Consider the following 20,740-nt stretch of genomic DNA (forward strand, 5'->3'; position numbering starts at 1 on the left):
CAATTACAAGATCTGCTTGAGAAAGGATTTATCCGGCCAAGCTCATCGCCATGGGGTTGTCCAGCCATATTCGTCAAAAAGAAGGATCGAACTTTACAAATGTGTGTGGATTATCGACCCCTGAATGAGGTCACCATCAAAAACAAGTACCCTCTTCCGAGGATTGACATTCTATTTGATCAACTGACTGGAGCGAGGGTATTTTCCAAGATTGATCTCAGATCGGGCTATCACCAGATCCGTATTCGTCCCGAGGATATACCAAAGACTGCATTCACTACATGGTATGGACTATTTGAATATCTGGTAATGTCTTTCGGATTGACAAATGCTCCTGCCCACTTCACGTATTTGATGAACTCGGTATTCATGCCCGAGTTGGACAAGTTTGTGGTGGTCTTCATTGATGATATTTTAATATATTCCAAGAATGAAGAGGAGCACGCCCAACATTTACGGATCGTGTTAACGCGCTTGAGAGAACATCAGTTATATGCCAAGTTCAGCAAATGCGCGTTTTGGCTGGAGGAAATTCAGTTTCTGGGACATGTACTGTCTGCCAGGGGGATCGCGGTAGATCCCAGCAAAGTCAAGGACATTTTGGAGTGGAATCCCCCGACCACTGTTCATCAGGTCCGAAGTTTCCTTGGACTGGCTGGATATTACCGCTGATTCATACCAGATTTTTCTAAGCTTGTGAAGCCAATCACAAGTTTATTGAAGAATGACATTAAATTCAATTGGTCTTCAAAGTGTGATGAAGCTTTTGAACAATTGAAGACATTATTAACCACTGCTCCGGTATTGGCTCAACCGGACATCACCAAGCCCTTTGATGTATATTGTGATGCATCAGGCAGTGGACTCGGCTGTGTGTTAATGCAAGAAGGCCGAGTAATTGCATATGCTTCAAGGCAGTTACGCCGACATGAGGAACATTATCCTACTCATGATCTGGAGTTAGCTGCGGTGGTTCATGCCCTAAAGATCTGGCGTCATTATTTGCTGGGTAATGTCTGTCATATTTATACAGACCATAAAAGCTTGAAATACATCTTCACCCAGTCAGAATTGAATATGAGACAGAGGCGATGGCTCGAGCTGATCAAGGTTTATGAATTAGAAATCCATTATCACCCAGGAAAAGCAAATGTAGTGGCAGATACGCTCAGTCGCAAGGCTTCCTGCCATTGTCTAACAATGAGGACTTCTCACATTACATTATGCCTGGAGATGGAGAAATTGAACCTGGGAATGATTCAACATGGGACTTCAAATCATTTGAAGCTGGAGTCAATGCTCTTACGAAGAATAATTGACGCACAAAAAGATGATGAGGGTATGAAGCACATACGTGAGAAGATAAGGGCTGGAACAGCCAAATGTTTCAAAGAAGACGATCAAGGTGTGATATGGTTCAATAACCGCATAGTAGTGCCGAAGAATGAAGAACTCCGCCAGCAAATTTTAGATGAAGCACATCCTAGTCGCTATTCTATTCATCCGGGAAGCACTAAGATGTATCATGATCTAAAGCAGCACTACTGGTGGACGAAGATGAAGATTGAAATTGCACGCTATGTGGCTAAGTGTGACACTTGCAGACGTGTCAAGGCCATACACATGAAGACTGCTGGTCCATTACAATCTTTGCCGATCCCTACATGGAAATGGGAAGATATTAGTATGGACTTCATTGTGGGATTACCCAGAACAGCAAAAGGCTTTGACTCCATTTGGGTTATCATCGATCGACTTACAAAGATTGCCCACTTTTTACCTGTTAAGGCAAAGTATTCAGTGGCCACTTATGCAGCATTATACATTGCCCGTATTCTCAGTTTGCATGGTGTTCCAAAGACTATAGTGTCGAATCGTGGACCACAATTTGTATCCAAATTCTGGGAAGAACTTCATAGATCCCTGGGTACTAAACTGCTCCACAGTTCGGCCTATCATCCTCAAACCAGTGGACAGACTGAGAGAGTGAACCAAATACTTGAAGATATGCTGCGGGCATGTGTTCTGGAATTTCCACAAAAATGGGATGAATGTTTGCCGTTAGCGGAATTTTCATATAATAATAGCTATCAAGAAAGTATCAAGATGGCACCCTTTGAAGCTTTATATGGACGACGATGTCGTACTCCGCTAAATTGGTCTGAACCTGGTGAAAGGTACTTCTTCAGGCCTGATATGGTGAAAGAGACTGAAGAAAGAGTTCAAAGGATAATTCATAATCTGAAGAAAGTTCAAGCTCGTCAAAAGAGTTATGCAGACAAACGGCGAATGCCCTTATATTTTCTTGAAGGGGACTATGTCTACCTGAAGGTTTCACTAATGAAGGGAGTATCGCGTTTCGGGATTAAAGGAAAGCTTGCACCTAGGTACATTGGTCCATTCCCTATACTTGAGCAATGTGGACCAATGGCATACCGACTCCAACTACCCGAAACTTTGTCTGCTGTGCATAATGTGTTCCACGTGTCACAATTGAAGAAGTGTCTTTGGGTTCCCGATCGAACCGTTGAAGTGACAGATGTTGTCCTTGAACCAGACTTGACATATTCCGAGCACCCTATTCGAGTCTTGGACCAAAAGGACAGGATTACCCGAAGAAAAACTCTCAAGTTCTACAAGATACAGTGGAACCAGCTTTCCGAAGATGAGGCTACATGGGAGACTCAAGACTTTTTAGATAAGAATTTCAAAGGATTTTTAGCCTCTTGTAATTTGTAAAGCATGTATAACTATTGTAATAAAGGAGTGATTTTCAAATCACCCCTGCCTTGTACCAAAAATAAGGAAATAAGAATGTGACACATTTCCTTTTCCATTACTTACCCTAGGACTTTTAATCTCGGGACGAGATTCTTTTATGGGGGAAAGGATGTAACACCCCTGGTGTTATTGTAACTAAAACTTGAGCATGTCATCATAAACATTGGCATTGCATATGTTTGACACACCTAGAGTGCATTCACTAGGTAAAAATTTCAAACAAGTTGTATTGGTATGGCATTTTGCAAATAGAACCCTGGATAGGGAACTTAACCCAAAATAGGGGATTAATGGGGTAAGACATAACCCAAATTGAGAAAAATCTAAAAACCTTTGGGGAATAGTCATAAAATGTTCCCAAGAATGAACTAGAATCACTTTTATACCCCTGAGATACCAAAACCCCTAATTGGAACCCTGGAAAACCCTAAAACCAAACCCTAGGGACCTATGTGCAAAATTAGTCCACTTTTGGACTAAAGTGCAAAAACCAAGTTAGATAAGTATCTTAAGTCATTTGGGGCACTCATATGTGAATTTACAAGCCAAACCCTAAGTTTTGGACTCATTTGCAAAAAGGACCCCAATTGAGATTTCATGTTAAGTCTGAATTTCAGAGTTTTGGGTTCAACTTTGGGGCTTTGTATCTTTCAAATTCTAGGGTTTTTTCCCTAGGTCACCACATCAAAATTCAAGATCAATCATTGGAGAACAACTTTGCTTAAAGGTGTGAGCATAGTTGTTAAGTAAAGTTGGGAGATAATTAAGCCCAAAGTTGGACTGTCAGGTCACTCGGTCTGAATTTTTAGACAAATAGTGCCATCACTGAGACATTGAGCAAGGATTCAACTATGATCCAACATGAATCTGCCCATGGCATCTATGACAAACTTGTAGCTGGTTAGTAGCTCTGTAACTTTGCTGCAGAGTATGGGTTGTGTTGCCACAGAAATTTGGAAGAAAACTGGCCCTAAACTATGGCTGTCTGGCTGTCAAAATGAGTTAGTCGCCATGGTACAGTGCTCCATATGGATTAGACCGCCAGCAGGGAATCCTCACTGCCGACGACTCCCTCCGCCATGATTCGTGTAACCGGTGACTAGATTCGTGTCTGGCGTTGATGAATGGCATCGCGAGGTAAAAGTCGTGCGCTGGACGCCACTCCGGTGACTCACCGTCGTAGCCCTTCCGCTTTACGGCTAAAGCAGATAAGCTCGCCGGTGAAACGCCGCCGTCCGACCTTGTACCACGTGTCCCAACCTCGCCACCGCATCGCCGTGACTCGCTCTAGCTTCCCGTCGACCACCGGAGTTACTGCCATGACACTGAACACATATTCACCGCACCAGCGTTCTTCTTCACCTCCGGCCGCCGCGCGTCAGTGCCCAAATTCACGGTCACCGCTCGCTGAACCTATAAATTGAGCCCACAGCTAGCTTCACCACATCATCACGCACCACCCCAACCAGTATTGCTCCTAGTCAATCACCAGTAAGCACGAATTTTAAACTTCCCCCAAATCAGTTGAAGAACACCGTGAACTCCAGCTCTCTGTGGCCAGCCCAAATTAGGTCCACACTTGTCCTCTGCGTGCTTGTTTCTACGTTCTTACTTGCTCTAGATGATCACTGACCCGTTTAATTAAGTTAGAACCTCGTAGATCGCCGGGAACACGGTTGTCTCGCCGTGATGTTCACGGTCACCGTGGCCAGAGCAAGCCATTGGGCCATAGATGAAATTAGGTTAGGGGAAATGCTAAGGATAGGTCCGATTTGATGTCCGCCGCTCGGGAACCCTGGCCGTTGCCCCATTCGGCCGGTGCAGGTGCTCGCCGGAGCTCGGCTGTGCGTGAACGCCGTCGGGGACTTCAAACCGAGAATAGATAGAAGTTTAAGGACTTCTCTACAATTTGTCAGCGACTCATTGAAACAGTGGAAGAACCTGTCTCTAGTTAGCTAGAACCCCGAGGGTGTTCTTTGCAAAGCCGCCAACGCGCGCGCGGGCGCGGGCGCGCTTTCCCTCTCGACTGGGCCGCTGGGCTGAAACCAGTCCATCACTGTTTCAATCTTTTCCTTTTTCTTTTTCAGTAGAGCCTTGGAAATTTGTTAAAAATTGTAGAAAAATCCTAAAATTGTGAAACCAATTTTCCTAGGCTTCTTATTTTCCCTAGAATTTAATAAAAATAGTTGACTGTTTTTTAGATAAAATAAGGAATTTTAAGGCATTTAAAGTAGTTTAAAGTATTAGTTCTGGATTTTTAGAAAACATATGGTAATTCCAAAAATGTCCAAACTTTTTACATAAGCTCTACACATTATTTAGAAGCCTTGGGTAGAGTTTGGGTTGATTTGGACTTTGTTTGATAATTAGAACCCAAAACACCCCCCTGCCCTTTGAACTCCTTTACTCACTCCGGAAACCCTAAGTTCTCAGAGTTCCGTGAAGGAAAGTTGTATTCAAGACTTAGATAATAAATCTTTATTATCTTTGCACTCTCATGAACATTACATGGCATTCCTTCTTATATATACCTATATGGTTATATTTAGAAAACGAAGAAGAGATTGAAGTGACCGAAGAGAAGACACCACCACCTTCGGACTCTCAGGCCGGAAATTGTTTCTACTTCGATATCTGCGGGTCCGAGCCTGACTCACCTACTAACGAAGGCAAGCCCCGGTGCATTTGCCACCTTCCTTGATGTTTTTAAAATCTTTCTCACTTCCTTGCTGCATTAGGTGATAGGAGTTGAATGCTTAAACAATTCTTGCATTACCTTCCTTGAACTTGATTACCTTCCTTGAAACCCTGTTATTACAAAAAGGTTTTACTATGCTTAGGATTGCTCTAGAAAAACAAAAGGATTTGTTTTACAAAAGATGATTGGCAAAGTGGGTGGAAGGTTTTCGAAAATAAAACTTGATGGTGGATCTGTCAAAGGCCTTGATGGATTCAACATCGGAAAAGATGTACCTCTGCGAGGTACCAAGTTTTTGGGTTTAATGATTAAGCTGAGACCGGGCGGGTGACTTGCACGAGAAGAGAGTCTCGGTGTAGTGTCTCCGTCTGAGTCGATTAAGGACCGTGTCGATGTTGGCTTGCTGACCGAGGACCCTTTAACTGGTCACATGCCTCGTCATGGGTAAGCCTTGCCTCGGGCAGACTAAGGCCAGAATAAGATAACACGAAATGGGCGTGGAGCGGTGGCGGGAGTAGCGTGTACCCTCCGTGGCAAGAGGCTGGACGGTGGTGTATCTGTGCTCTCGGTTTGCGTGAACCTGATCTGGTCTTAAGAACCCCGGTGGCGGGGTTGACATATGCAAGGGTTAAGTGCTACATATGTCGTGTGATTGGAGATCCTCAGCTAAGTATAATTGATTCGGATCGCCATACCTTCGCGGTTATGAAGACTTGGTCACTGCCCTATACGTAGCAATCCACTAAAGATGATGGTTTTGTTAAGAAATCGGCTAGTACAGGACAAGTGATTGAACTAGGGTAGAAAGAACTCTAGTTACAGGTAATTTTACTCAACTTGACAAATAAAACTGGATTTTTAAGGATCCACTTTAGTAAGCATTTCTGCAAAACAGAGTCTTTGATTATTGAAAAGCCTTACCTTGACTCCCTTAACCAACATACCCTTGAGAGTCTTTTCTTTAGACGGGTAAGACTTGCTGAGTAATTCCATACTCAGGGATTATCCCTCCATTGTTTCTAGGTGAGGAAGCGACAAATTTTTGTTGCTTCTGCTCCAAGGTGGTTCCCAAGGAAGAAAAACAAGAGTGAAGCCGCGGGAGGACTTGGTCCTCCATATAGAACTTTTGTGAAAGAACTTATTGGGAGGAGTTTTTGCCTTCCTTGGTATTGTAATAATATTATTCTGCACTCCTAGGATAAATCTGGTCTGTAATAAGTAACTTGATCTTACTTTCTAAATAAATGTAAGTTTATGTAATCGCTTCCGCATTCCTATATCTCCGATGTTCTGTAATGTCTGCAAGACGGGTGAAACGTTCCTGGAAAGGTAAGAAAGAAGATACTGAACTTGTCAAGTGATTTAGGAACATCTACAGGGTGTCTGATGTCTGTTGGACAAGGACAACTGTAGGTGGGCCTAATTACTTGGGAGGTTCCGTCACACCGCCCTCGGTCGTGCTCGCCAGCGCCTATAAAGCCTCCTCGGGCGCGCCTCACTTCACCCCGTGCTCACCATCACCGGCCAGACGCCCCTCCTTAGCTCCGAAGAGCTCCTTTCCGCCCGCCATTGCCTCCAGAGCATCGGCCACCGTGGCCAGCCCACTCCAGTCACCCCCAAGTCGCGCCAGCGCTTCGGTTAGCTTCACCATTAGCTTGTGAAGCTTTCCAAGTCTTCAGACCCGGTAGAACTTCACCGGAAGGCGAAGATCGACCTCACTAGACTTTGGCCGCCTGCCTGCGCGTGTAGACTGGGCACTTCGGTGAGCCATTCTTCAATTCCTCGCGCACACACCTTCCTTGATCCCTGGTGAAGCTCTCTGACCCGTTTGATTGGTCAATTGTGCCCTGGATAGGCCGGACTCCTCGCCACCGATGAGCTCCCCCGCCTGCGCACGCGGACCGGCCGACTCCGACCATCCCCGACGGCGACCCGCACATCGCCGTGACCCTCAAGACCTCCCCTACACCCTCGGCCACCTCACCGGAGTAGTCTCGCCGCCGGTAAGCCCCTCCGCCCTTTCTTCCGCCGCGGGTACTGTTTAAATTGGGGGAAGGACCTCGGGTCAGGATTAGAAGAATCTAGGGGGTTTTTTGAGATGACAGTGACTCAATTGAATAGTAGCCCAGGGACCTGTCTGTAAGGAAAACATAAAACACCCGCCAGGGACCCCGTTGCAAAGTAGTTTTCCATGTAATCATTTCTGTTTAATCTTTTTAATGAACAGAGAACTTAGAAAATTCATAACTTGATGAATACTTAACCAAAAATTGTCAAACCAATTTTGCTAAATTCTAAATATTATGAACTATCAATTAAAAATACTGAACCCTATGCTTTCTGTTCTAATTTTTAGAGTTTAAAATTAAATACAGAAATTGACCAAACCTTGTTTAATTAAGGAAAATTAGTTATGCTTCTGTGCTGAACCTAAGAAAATTTGTAGATGTTCAAACCCCATTTAAACACTGTCTAAAAATAGTGAGAACCCCAGTATTGAAAAATTTAGTGTAGATATCCATTAAAAGCCATTTCTTCCCAAACCTTAGGAAAATCAGAAATGCCTTAGAAATTAATGACCAGTGGATGAAATTATTTTTCCTAGTTTGCTTAAGTAACAAAGAACCTAGGAAAAATAAAGGAACCTCTAGTCCAGATCAGATTCAAAGTGAAATGTTTTATTTAGCATTATTCCAACTAGAAATCAATTATTAGAATTACAAAACCAGACCCAAAATTGATAATAAAAATCCAGTGGACTTGTAACCACCAAAACCCCACTACAAAAATGATGGACATCCAATCCCATCATTTTAAGTAAGGTAAATAAATATAATATGATAATGAGTCATATTCCAAATAAATCATGAGTAACCCAAAATAATGCAATAATGGGCAAATAAAATTTTGCTAGATCAATAATGAGATAGGCCACCAGAGAAAAATACAAACCCATTGGAAAGATGCAAAAATAATACCTATTGCCAATATTTTATAAGAAAGGCTATTTAATCCAATTAATGCATTCCACCCCTTCCCTTAAGCAAAAAGATGCCAAACTTCAGAATGATTGCTCTTGAGCAAAGAAGAAGCTAGGAAAAATCAGAAATCTGTTGTTTGATATTTTTCAAATATAGTGGTAGTAGAAAGCACCCCTTTGGCTAGAAACTTTAGAAAATCCTAGTAAAATAACTAATGAGTATTAATGGCTACAAATTTGTACCAAGTCATGTTATAGCATCTAAATGCCAGCAAAAATAAGTCCTAGAGAATTACCTACAATTGAATGATAGTTGTAGTTCAAATCACCCCTTCTGCCCTAAAATTTGGCAATTTTGTCCAGAGAAAACTATTCACTTCTAGAACCTTAAATTTTGAGACAGAGTATCATACACCAGTAATAAGCCACTGTAATGTTTACAGAATTTTTGGAAAATTCTTAAGGTGACTTGTAGTTCAAACCCACTCCAAAAATATAAAGAGAATAAAGAAAACGAAAGGAGAAATAAACCTCACTCCAATAAGTCCAACTTGAATTCTTGGCAATTCTTACTAAAGACCTTAAAAAGAATTCAGTGGAACCCCAAAAATAAACCTACCACTTAACTTAGCTAAGTTTGATCCAATTTACCAAGTATACCACCAAAAATCTCATATAAGCAAGATTTAGCTCTATCTAACTCAAGTAGATCATACACCATCAAAAGTTTAAATTACTAAAGCACATATCATATCATGCATATATCTTACACATTGCATTCATTAGATTGTAATCTCGCCGACGGAGAGTACGTGCTCATCCCCGAGCAAGGAACTGTCCAAGAGGAGGACCAGGAGCAAGCTCCCGAGGCTGCTATCGAGGATCTCCCCGTAGCCCCAGCTATTGAAGGCAAGCCCCGGTTTATATGCATAACCATATTATTATATGCTACTTTACTACACTTAATGCTTGTAGGATTGTAATGTGCACTTAAGTGTAGGAGTTGCTTGAAACCTCTAGTTGCATGAACTTAGGATTCCTTTTTGAGATGAATACTAGTATGCTAGGTCGAGTAGCTGCTTCCTAATCAGGATCTCGGTAGAAGTCAAGTTGTAACGCCCCGAATTTTGCAGTTGAATTTTTTTCTTTTCTTTACTCGCCAAAATTCGGGCGTTACCTTTCCCTTTTCTTTTTCCCCTCGCTAAACCTTGACCTTTTTCAAAGTTTAGCGGGATTCGGTTTGGAATTCCCGTATGTATAAAAACCCTAAATACTTTATGTTGTTTGATGCACCATGCCGCCCTTGCATTTTTGGTTGTTTGAAAGTGCAATCGCATTCATCTAAAAGATCGGATTTCGAGAACAAGCGGAAAATCTTTTATCTTTCTTTCTCTCTCTTTCTCTCTCCCCTTTCTCTCTCTCTCCCGCGCCCTGGGCCGACCCCGGCCGGCCCAGCCGCCCCCTGGCGCCCCCCCTTGGGCCCAATTGGCCCAAGCCGCCCCCCCACCCCCTCTATTTTTCCCAATTCTCTCTCCCTCCCTCTCATTTTCTCTCATTTTCTCTCCCTCACCCTAAGCCGCCGCCGCCCCTGCCCCCTACCCTAGGCCGCCGCGCCGCCCCCTGCCGCCGGCCGCCCCTCGCCGTCGATCCCCGCCGGTGAGCCCCCTCCCCCTCCTCCCTCTCCTCCCTCCCCTCTTCTCTCCCCACCCCCGCGCGCCCCCTGGCCGCGCCGGCAGCCGCCCCAGCCCCGCCGTGGCCCCTGGCCGCCGCTGGCCGGCCCTCGGCCGCGCCCAGCCGCGCCCCGCCCGGCCGCCGCTGGCCCGCCCCGGCCGCTCCCCTGGCCGCCCTGGCCCGGCCGCTGGCCGCCCCCAGCCGCGCCCCGCCCGGCCGCTAGCCGCCCCTAGCCCGCGCCCCGGCCGCCTGGCCCCCTGGCCGCGCCCCCCTGTCCCGGGCCGGTTCAGCCGGCCTCGGCCCCGGCTCAACCGCCCCCGGCCCCAGCTCGGCCGCCCCCCCCCGCGCTCGGCCGCCCCAGCTCGGCCGCCTGCCCCCGGGCCGGTTCAACCGCCCCTAGGGCCGGTTCAACCGCCCCCCCCCCTCTGTTTTTTTTATTTTTTTTTTATTTTATTTTATTTACTTTCTGTGATCACAATTACTGTATTTTAAGTAGGCTAATCACTGTTCATGCTATGGGAAAATAGGAAGTTTAATTTAAAATTCCGTTATGTTATTGATTCACGTAGTTAATTGTTTACCCTGTGCAATGTTGATCAACTAAAAGTGATTAGGTTTCCATTAGTATATATAAATATATATAACAGAATTATTTTGTTAAAAACCAATTGTGTCATTAGTGCATAAGATTTAACCCCCTGCGAGACCTTTCCCGTTTCTTTCTAACCATAACAAATGCGTTATCGAATGTCATACTTGGTGCATATTCACTTTATTTGTTATCTTGTATGGTGTACTGTTCTTTTGTATTAAATATGTGGATGGATGTATGTATGTTTGCGCTCGCATAGAGAACGATCCGGTCGAAGAGCCCGAGGAATTCGCAGGAGAAGCCCCTGAGCAGCAGTCGGTTGGTGGAGGCAAGTGTCCTTTGACCTATCTCTGTCCTATTCATTCTTTAATTCACCTCCCGCATTACACATTTATACCTAAGGATTGACTAGCTTTTGTTATCCATGTCCTTGTTTACCTATTTGGGTCGGATTATTACTACTTAGTCTGATGCTATTGCTCAACTCTAATCAATGAACATGATGTGATTATCTATGATACGCTGTTTTCCCGTTCTTCTTTATGATTATACTTGTGGTTTTCAAGGGGACTCGAGCGGTTTCTCGAGTGCCTCTCCGTAAGGACCTGTTCTATGGATGACCGCCCGGGAAAACAGTGCAACCATGAGGGTGGAATGGGGTGCCCTTAGCTGAATAATTAGAGGATCCGGGATGTAGTTCACTTAGCCGTCGTGCCGTCAATGGGGCTCGGTGTATGCGGCTCGCTCTGCCAAGTTTGGGTTCGCCCCTTGGGGAGGAGTGCGGTGCATTTAGGAAACCTAACGGGTGGCTACAGCCCCGGGGAATCTTTGTAAAGGCTACGTAGTGAAACCCTGCCTATTCACCTTGGTAGTGTTTAAGGGTTTGATCGGCCCGAGGCAAGAGGGAATCACGGCTTGTGGGTAAAGTGCACAACCTCTGCAGAGTGTTATGAAACTGATATATCAGCCGTGCTCACGGTTATGAGCGGCCAAGGGAGCTCCAGAGATTAGTGATACTTGATCAGAGATATTTTGGTACAGGTGGCAATGAGATTGATGGCTCTGGTTATGATTATGGTATTGGTAAGTGGTATTCTTTCCGTTTGGAAAGGATACATTGGGTTAATAACTTGGGTTAATGTTAAAACCTGGCTTTCTACTAGTAAGTAATAACCTGACCAACTAAAAGCAACTGCTTGACTGATCCCCACATAAAGCTAGTCCACTACAGCCAAACAGGATACTTGCTGAGTATGTTGATGTGTACTCACCCTTGCTCTACACACCAAACCCCCCCCAGGTTGTCAGCATTGCAACCACTGCTCAGGAGAAGATGAAGCTGTGGAAGGAGACTTCCAGGAGTTCCAAGACTACGACGAGTTCTAGGTGTGGGTTAGCGGCAACCCCCAGTCGGCTGCCTGTGAAGGCCGCGTTTATCTACGTTTCGTTTTCGCACTTTGATTTATTGTAAGAACTATATGGACGTCTCAGACGTATGATGTAATCGACTATTTCCCTTATTAATACTATTTTGAGCACTGTGTGATGATGTCCATATTATGTAACTGCTGTGTACGTGAATAACTGATCCTGGCACGTACATGGTTCGCATTCGGTTTACCTTCTAAAAACCGGGTGTGACATAAGTGGTATCAAAGCCGTGCTGACTGTAGGACCGCTAACCTAGAGTAGAATGGCCGTTCTAAGGACTATGGACCTCTGTCCCTGCCTTGACTTTGATATCCCTTCAAAAGTTGGTCATACCGACCAAACCTATGTTCTACTATATATAATACCTTGCTGAAAATCATGTTTTATTCTAATCCTTCATTTACTTGTGGTTCATTACTTGCTGGTCATATTAATTCTGTTCTCACCCTTTTGCTTGCGATGTCTTTTGTAGATGGCTCGACTTAGACACACTGCACGAAAGTCCGTCATCCCCTTCTTACCCTCCCGCCTTGCTGAGCGTCCGCTTCGCCGTCCTGTGGCCGGACAGTCCAGCCACTTGGAGAGACTACACCACCGCCTGCGTGAGGAGCAGGAACGTCGACGACAGGAGCAGCAGAGCTCTTCCTTCTCGCTCCACCAGGAGATAGAGTCTGTGAGGAGCTGCTCCCCTGTGCTTCCTCTGGAGCCGCCCCCTGCATCACCACTGGGCGCCCCAGCTTCTGGAGTAGCTGCTGGAGGAGACCCAGACGACGGAGATGGCGATGACAGCTCGAGCCACGACACCGACTTCTCTGCTAACCCTGAGCCGGAAGGATGGGTTGCTCGACCCATCACTCGCGACGCTGCTCGCGGGTGTCACTTCCACGATGCGCTCGACACCCTGCTACGTCGGGCATTTGACCGGCATACTTGGTCCGTCGAGTATCGCTGTGTGGTCTACCAGCACAGTCGCGGGGTCTACCCGGATCGCTGGGAGGCAACTTGCTTGGTGCGCTGCCCGGAGAACAGTCTCCAGGGAGCGGAGGCTTGCTCAGAGCACTATTCTATCTCTGAGCGGGACTCAGCTGAGGCAGCCATGCAAGATGCTGCACGGCGTGCGCTTTCGCACTACTGCTCGGTTTTCGGTGGGGCAGCTGACGGCCTTGACCTGAAGTATTACCCCCGCCGTTCATCTGGCAGCACAGGAGGCGTGATTGTCTCACCTGTCGGTGAGGGCAATCCTAGGTTGAGCAGCACAGTCAACCTAGCCGCCGTGCTAAACACGGAGCTGGACCATGCATTAGACGAGCTGAGTAGGGCTCGTGCTGAGATCGCCCTGCTGCGGGCTGAGCGCGCGGAACGTCGTCACCTGGACGGTGGTTCCCCCGCTCCCGTTGGGACTCAGCACCCGTACCGCTCACCTCAGCGTGGACACCAGTCTTATGGCAATCCCGACTGCAAGACCAAGATCAACCTAGAACCATAGATCGTTAGAGTTGGATCTTGTAATTAATACGAAATAAATATATACATGGAAGCTTCAGTCTTAGCGTTAGTCTCGGTCTTAGTTAGTTTTAGTTAGACAGGGTAGTTTGCTATATCCTGTGCATTTATGTTTGTCATGATGAACTATGTTTGGTTTGGATCTTTGTAATGATTGTCACCAGAGTGTGGGTATCCCCTGCATTTTGGTTTACATATTATGTCAATAAAGTTAGTTATATAGTTGGGAAAACCTTTATTCTACTTTCCTCTTTATCTGAGAAGCTGTGTGGTCTGTGTTGGAGATCAGTGAAGATGCTCATCTGTTCAGTGCTGTTGGAGAATTCTATACTCTTTTCTTATGCTGCAAGCTTTGCCAGATCAGTTCTGATGTGTGGTTGCGTTCTGCAGATGTCAGAGAACAGGCGCAGAGGAGGAAGGCGTGCTCAGCAGGAGCAAGCCGGTCAGCAAGATGAGGCGCCCCAGCAGCAGCAGCTGCCGCCCCCGCCCCCGATGTCGATTGAGCAGATGTTTCTGATGCAGACTCAGGCAGTTCAAGCCATCGGTCAGACTCTGGCCGCCATTCAGCAGCAGCAGCAGCAGCAGGCTCCACCCCAGCCTCAGATGCCTCAGATGCCTAGAGATAAGCGTGCTGAATTCATGAGAGGTCATCCACCAACGTTCGCTCACTCTTCTGACCCCATGGATGCTGAAGATTGGCTGCGCACTGTGGAGCGAGAGTTGCATACCGCTCAATGTGATGACAGGGAGAAAGTCTTGTATGGTCCCCGTCTGTTGAGAGGAGCAGCCCAATCGTGGTGGGAGTCTTACCTCGCCACCCATGCCAACCCCGACACCATCACCTGGGAAGAGTTCAGAGGTAGCTTCCGTCAGTACCATGTGCCTGCAGGTCTGATGACAGTGAAGAAGGAGGAGTTCCTGGCCCTTAAGCAAGGGTCATCGTCTGTCAGTGAGTATCGGGACAGGTTTCTGCAGTTGTCTCGCTACGCTCCCGAAGATGTCAACACCGACGCCAAGCGACAATACCGTTTTCTGAGAGGCTTGGTTGACCCTCTGCAGTATCAGCTGATGAATCACACCTTCCCGACATTCCAGCACCTGATTGACAGAGCAATCATGACAGAAAGGAAGCGTAAGGAGATGGAGGATCGTAAGCGCAAGATCAGTGGACCCCAGCCTGGAAGCAGCAGCCGTCCCCGTTTCTCAGGCAATCAACCTCAGCAGTTCAAGCAGAACCAGCGTCCACCTCAGCAGCATCAGCAGCGTCAGCAGTATCAGCAGTTCCAAAGGCAGTATCCTCAGCATCAGTACCAGAATCGTCAGAGCAATCAGTCAGGAGGAGGTCAGTTTCAGAGGCAGAATCAGCAGACACCTCGTCTTCCTGCCCCAGCAAATCAGCAGAACAGTCAGGCAGCACCAGCTCAGGTTGGAAACAGGGCATGTTTCCACTGTGGAGAGCAAGGCCATTGGGTGATGCAATGTCCGAAGAAGGCAGCCCAGCAGCAGTCAGGCCCCAATGCCCCAGCAAAGCAGAATGTGTCTCAGCCTGGAGCAGGCAATCGCCCTCAGCCGCGCTATAATCATGGAAGGCTGAACCACTTGGAGGCTGAAGCAGTTCAGGAGACCCCCGACATGATAGTAGGTATGTTCCCAGTCGACTCCCATATTGCAGAAGTGTTATTTGATACTGGAGCAACACATTCTTTCATTACTGCATCATGGGTAGAAGCACATAATCTTCCAATTACTACCATGTCAACCCCTATTCAAATTGACTCAGCCGGTGGTAGAATTCGAGCTGATAGCATTTGTTTAAATGTAAGTGTGGAAATAAGGGGGATAGCGTTTCCCGCCAACCTTATAGTAATGGGTACTCAGGGAATAGATGTCATCCTAGGGATGAATTGGTTAGATAAGTATCAGGCAGTTATCAGTTGTGATAAAAGGACAATCAAGTTGGTGTCCCCACTAGGAGAGGAAGTGGTGACCGAGTTAGTCCCGCCTGAGCCAAAGAAAGGAAGTTGTTATCAGATGACTGTCGATAGCAGTGAAGCAGACCCAATTGAGAGTATCAAGGTTGTGTCTGAATTCCCAGATGTGTTTCCAAAGGATTTACCGGGTATGCCACCAGAGCGGAAAGTTGAATTTGCTATAGAGCTTCTTCCTGGAACCGCCCCCATCTCTAAGAGAGCTTACAGAATATCTGGACCAGAGTTGGTTGAGCTTAAGAAGCAGATTGATGAGCTGTCAGAGAAAGGTTACATCCGGCCAAGCACCTCGCCTTGGGCCGCCCCTGTCTTGTTTGTGGAGAAGAAAGATGGCACCAAGAGGATGTGTATCGATTATCGAGCTTTGAATGAAGTCACGATCAAGAACAAGTATCCTTTGCCCAGAATAGAAGATCTGTTCGACCAGTTGAGAGGAGCCAGTGTGTTCTCCAAGATCGATCTGAGGTCAGGTTATCATCAGCTCAGGATCCGACCTTCGGACATTCCGAAGACGGCATTCATTACCAAGTATGGTTTATATGAGTTCACAGTGATGTCTTTTGGTTTGACCAATGCACCAGCGTTCTTTATGAACTTGATGAACAGTGTATTCATGGATTATCTTGATAAGTTCGTGGTGGTATTCATTGATGACATTCTGGTTTATTCTCAAAGTGAAGAAGAGCATGCAGATCATTTGAGGATGGTATTGCAGAGATTGCGAGAGCACCAGTTGTATGCAAAGTTGAGCAAATGTGAGTTCTGGATCAGTGAAGTCCTGTTCTTGGGTCACATAATCAACAAAGAAGGATTGGCTGTGGATCCGAAGAAAGTGGCAGACATTTTGAACTGGAAAGCGCCAACGGATGCTCGAGGAATCAAGAGCTTCATTGGAATGGCCGGATATTATCGGCGATTCATTGAAGGGTTTTCGAAGATTGCGAAACCAATGACAGCGTTGCTAGGCAACAAGGTTGAGTTCAAGTGGACCCAGAAATGCCAAGAGGCCTTTGAAGCGCTGAAAGAGAAGTTGACAACAGCGCCTGTCCTAGTCTTGCCTGATGTGCACAAGCCCTTCTCGGTGTATTGCGATGCTTGTTACACAGGTTTGGGATGTGTGTTGATGCAAGAGGGAAGAGTTGTGGCTTACTCGTCCCGACAGCTGAAGGTTCATGAGAAGAACTACCCAATCCATGATCTAGAGTTGGCAGCAGTGGTTCACGCACTGAAGACATGGAGGCACTATCTGTATGGACAGAAATGCGATGTTTACACAGACCACAAGAGTCTGAAGTACATATTCACTCAGTCAGAATTGAACATGAGGCAACGAAGATGGTTAGAATTGATCAAAGACTATGAGTTGGAGATTCATTACCATCCAGGAAAAGCGAACGTAGTGGCAGATGCTTTGAGCAGAAAGAGTCAAGTCAATCTGATGGTCGCTCGTCCGATGCCTTATGAGTTGGCCAAAGAGTTTGACAGGTTGAGTCTCGGGTTTCTGAACAATTCGCGAGGAGTCACAGTTGAATTGGAACCTACCTTGGAGCGCGAAATCAAAGAAGCGCAGAAAAATGATGAGAAGATCAGTGAGATTCGGCGATTGATTCTAGATGGCAGAGGCAAAGACTTTCGAGAAGATGCAGAAGGAGTGGTATGGTTCAAAGACCGCTTGTGTGTTCCCAATGTCCAGTCTATTCGGGAGTTGATTCTTAAGGAAGCTCATGAGACAGCTTATTCGATTCACCCTGGCAGTGAGAAGATGTATCAGGATCTGAAGAAGAAATTCTGGTGGTACGGAATGAAAAGAGAAATCGCAGAGCATGTGGCTATGTGCGATAGTTGTCGAAGAATTAAGGCAGAACACCAGAGACCAGCTGGATTGTTGCAACCGTTGCAGATCCCTCAGTGGAAATGGGATGAAATTGGTATGGATTTCATAGTCGGATTGCCTCGCACTCGAGCCGGCTACGATTCCATTTGGGTAGTAGTGGACCGCTTGACCAAGTCAGCCCACTTCATACCTGTCAAGACCAACTACAACAGTGCAGTATTGGCAGAATTGTATATGTCTCGGATCGTTTGTCTTCATGGTGTGCCAAAGAAGATAGTGTCAGACAGAGGAACGCAGTTCACCTCTCATTTCTGGCAGCAGTTGCATGAAGCCTTGGGCACGCATCTGAATTTCAGTTCAGCTTATCACCCGCAGACAGATGGTCAGACTGAAAGAACCAATCAAATTCTTGAAGATATGTTGAGAGCCTGTGCGTTGCAAGATCAGTCCGGATGGGACAAGCGATTGCCTTATGCAGAGTTTTCCTATAACAACAGTTACCAGGCCAGTTTGAAGATGTCACCGTTTCAAGCGCTGTATGGAAGGAGTTGCAGAACTCCGTTGCAATGGGATCAGCCTGGAGAGAAGCAGGTGTTTGGGCCAGATATTTTGCTTGAAGCCGAAGAGAACATCAAGATGGTCCGAGAGAATCTGAAGATAGCGCAATCAAGGCAGCGAAGCTATACAGACACAAGAAGAAGAGAGCTGAGCTTTGAAGTCGGAGACTTTGTCTATCTGAAAGTGTCACCGATCAGAGGAGTCAGAAGATTCGGAGTCAAAGGCAAGCTAGCACCCCGCTACATTGGTCTGTATCAAATTCTCTCAAAGCGTGGAGAAGTGGCTTATCAGCTCAGCCTGCCAGAGAATTTGTCTGCTGTGCATGATGTCTTTCATGTGTCTCAGTTGAAGAAGTGTTTGCGTGTGCCAGAAGAGCAGTTGCCAGTGGAAGGTCTTGAAGTCCAGGAGGACTTGACCTATATTGAGAAGCCAGCTCAGATCCTTGAGGTTGCAGATAGAGTCACCCGAAGGAAGACCGTCAGAATGTGCAAAGTCAGATGGAGTCACCACTCTGAGGAAGAAGCAACCTGGGAGCGTGAAGATGATCTGATGGCCAAGTACCCGGAGCTCTTTGCTAGCCAGCCCTGAATCTCGAGGGCGAGATTCTTTTAAGGGGGATAGGTTTGTAACGCCCCGAATTTTGCAGTTGAATTTTTTTCTTTTCTTTACTCGCCAAAATTCGGGCGTTACCTTTCCCTTTTCTTTTTCCCCTCGCTAAACCTTGACCTTTTTCAAAGTTTAGCGGGATTCGGTTTGGAATTCCCGTATGTATAAAAACCCTAAATACTTTATGTTGTTTGATGCACCATGCCGCCCTTGCATTTTTGGTTGTTTGAAAGTGCAATCGCATTCATCTAAAAGATCGGATTTCGAGAACAAGCGGAAAATCTTTTATCTTTCTTTCTCTCTCTTTCTCTCTCCCCTTTCTCTCTCTCTCCCGCGCCCTGGGCCGACCCCGGCCGGCCCAGCCGCCCCCTGGCGCCCCCCCTTGGGCCCAATTGGCCCAAGCCGCCCCCCACCCCCTCTATTTTTCCCAATTCTCTCTCCCTCCCTCTCATTTTCTCTCATTTTCTCTCCCTCACCCTAAGCCGCCGCCGCCCCTGCCCCCTACCCTAGGCCGCCGCGCCGCCCCCTGCCGCCGGCCGCCCCTCGCCGTCGATCCCCGCCGGTGAGCCCCCTCCCCCTCCTCCCTCTCCTCCCTCCCCTCTTCTCTCCCCACCCCCGCGCGCCCCCTGGCCGCGCCGGCAGCCGCCCCAGCCCCGCCGTGGCCCCTGGCCGCCGCTGGCCGGCCCTCGGCCGCGCCCAGCCGCGCCCCGCCCGGCCGCCGCTGGCCCGCCCCGGCCGCTCCCCTGGCCGCCCTGGCCCGGCCGCTGGCCGCCCCCAGCCGCGCCCCGCCCGGCCGCCAGCCGCCCCTAGCCCGCGCCCCGGTCGCCTGGCCCCCTGGCCGCGCCCCCCTGTCCCGGGCCGGTTCAGCCGGCCTCGGCCCCGGCTCAACCGCCCCCGGCCCCAGCTCGGCCGCCCCCCCCCCCCCCCCCCCCCCCCCCGCGCTCGGCCGCCCCAGCTCGGCCGCCTGCCCCCGGGCCGGTTCAACCGCCCCTAGGGCCGGTTCAACCGCCCCCCCCCCCCTCTGTTTTTTTTTATTTTTTTTTATTTTATTTTATTTACTTTCTGTGATCACAATTACTGTATTTTAAGTAGGCTAATCACTGTTCATGCTATGGGAAAATAGGAAGTTTAATTTAAAATTCCGTTATGTTATTGATTCACGTAGTTAATTGTTTACCCTGTGCAATGTTGATCAACTAAAAGTGATTAGGTTTCCATTAGTATATATAAATATATATAACAGAATTATTTTGTTAAAAACCAATTGTGTCATTAGTGCATAAGATTTAACCCCCTGCGAGACCTTTCCCGTTTCTTTCTAACCATAACAAATGCGTTATCGAATGTCATACTTGGTGCATATTCACTTTATTTGTTATCTTGTATGGTGTACTGTTCTTTTGTATTAAATATGTGGATGGATGTATGTATGTTTGCGCTCGCATAGAGAACGATCCGGTCGAAGAGCCCGAGGAATTCGCAGGAGAAGCCCCTGAGCAGCAGTCGGTTGGTGGAGGCAAGTGTCCTTTGACCTATCTCTGTCCTATTCATTCTTTAATTCACCTCCCGCATTACACATTTATACCTAAGGATTGACTAGCTTTTGTTATCCATGTCCTTGTTTACCTATTTGGGTCGGATTATTACTACTTAGTCTGATGCTATTGCTCAACTCTAATCAATGAACATGATGTGATTATCTATGATACGCTGTTTTCCCGTTCTTCTTTATGATTATACTTGTGGTTTTCAAGGGGACTCGAGCGGTTTCTCGAGTGCCTCTCCGTAAGGACCTGTTCTATGGATGACCGCCCGGGAAAACAGTGCAACCATGAGGGTGGAATGGGGTGCCCTTAGCTGAATAATTAGAGGATCCGGGATGTAGTTCACTTAGCCGTCGTGCCGTCAATGGGGCTCGGTGTATGCGGCTCGCTCTGCCAAGTTTGGGTTCGCCCCTTGGGGAGGAGTGCGGTGCATTTAGGAAACCTAACGGGTGGCTACAGCCCCGGGGAATCTTTGTAAAGGCTACGTAGTGAAACCCTGCCTATTCACCTTGGTAGTGTTTAAGGGTTTGATCGGCCCGAGGCAAGAGGGAATC

Source organism: Zea mays, chromosome 5 (assembly GCF_902167145.1).
Source record: "Zea mays cultivar B73 chromosome 5, Zm-B73-REFERENCE-NAM-5.0, whole genome shotgun sequence".
In the NCBI taxonomy this organism is placed as follows: domain Eukaryota; kingdom Viridiplantae; phylum Streptophyta; class Magnoliopsida; order Poales; family Poaceae; genus Zea; species Zea mays.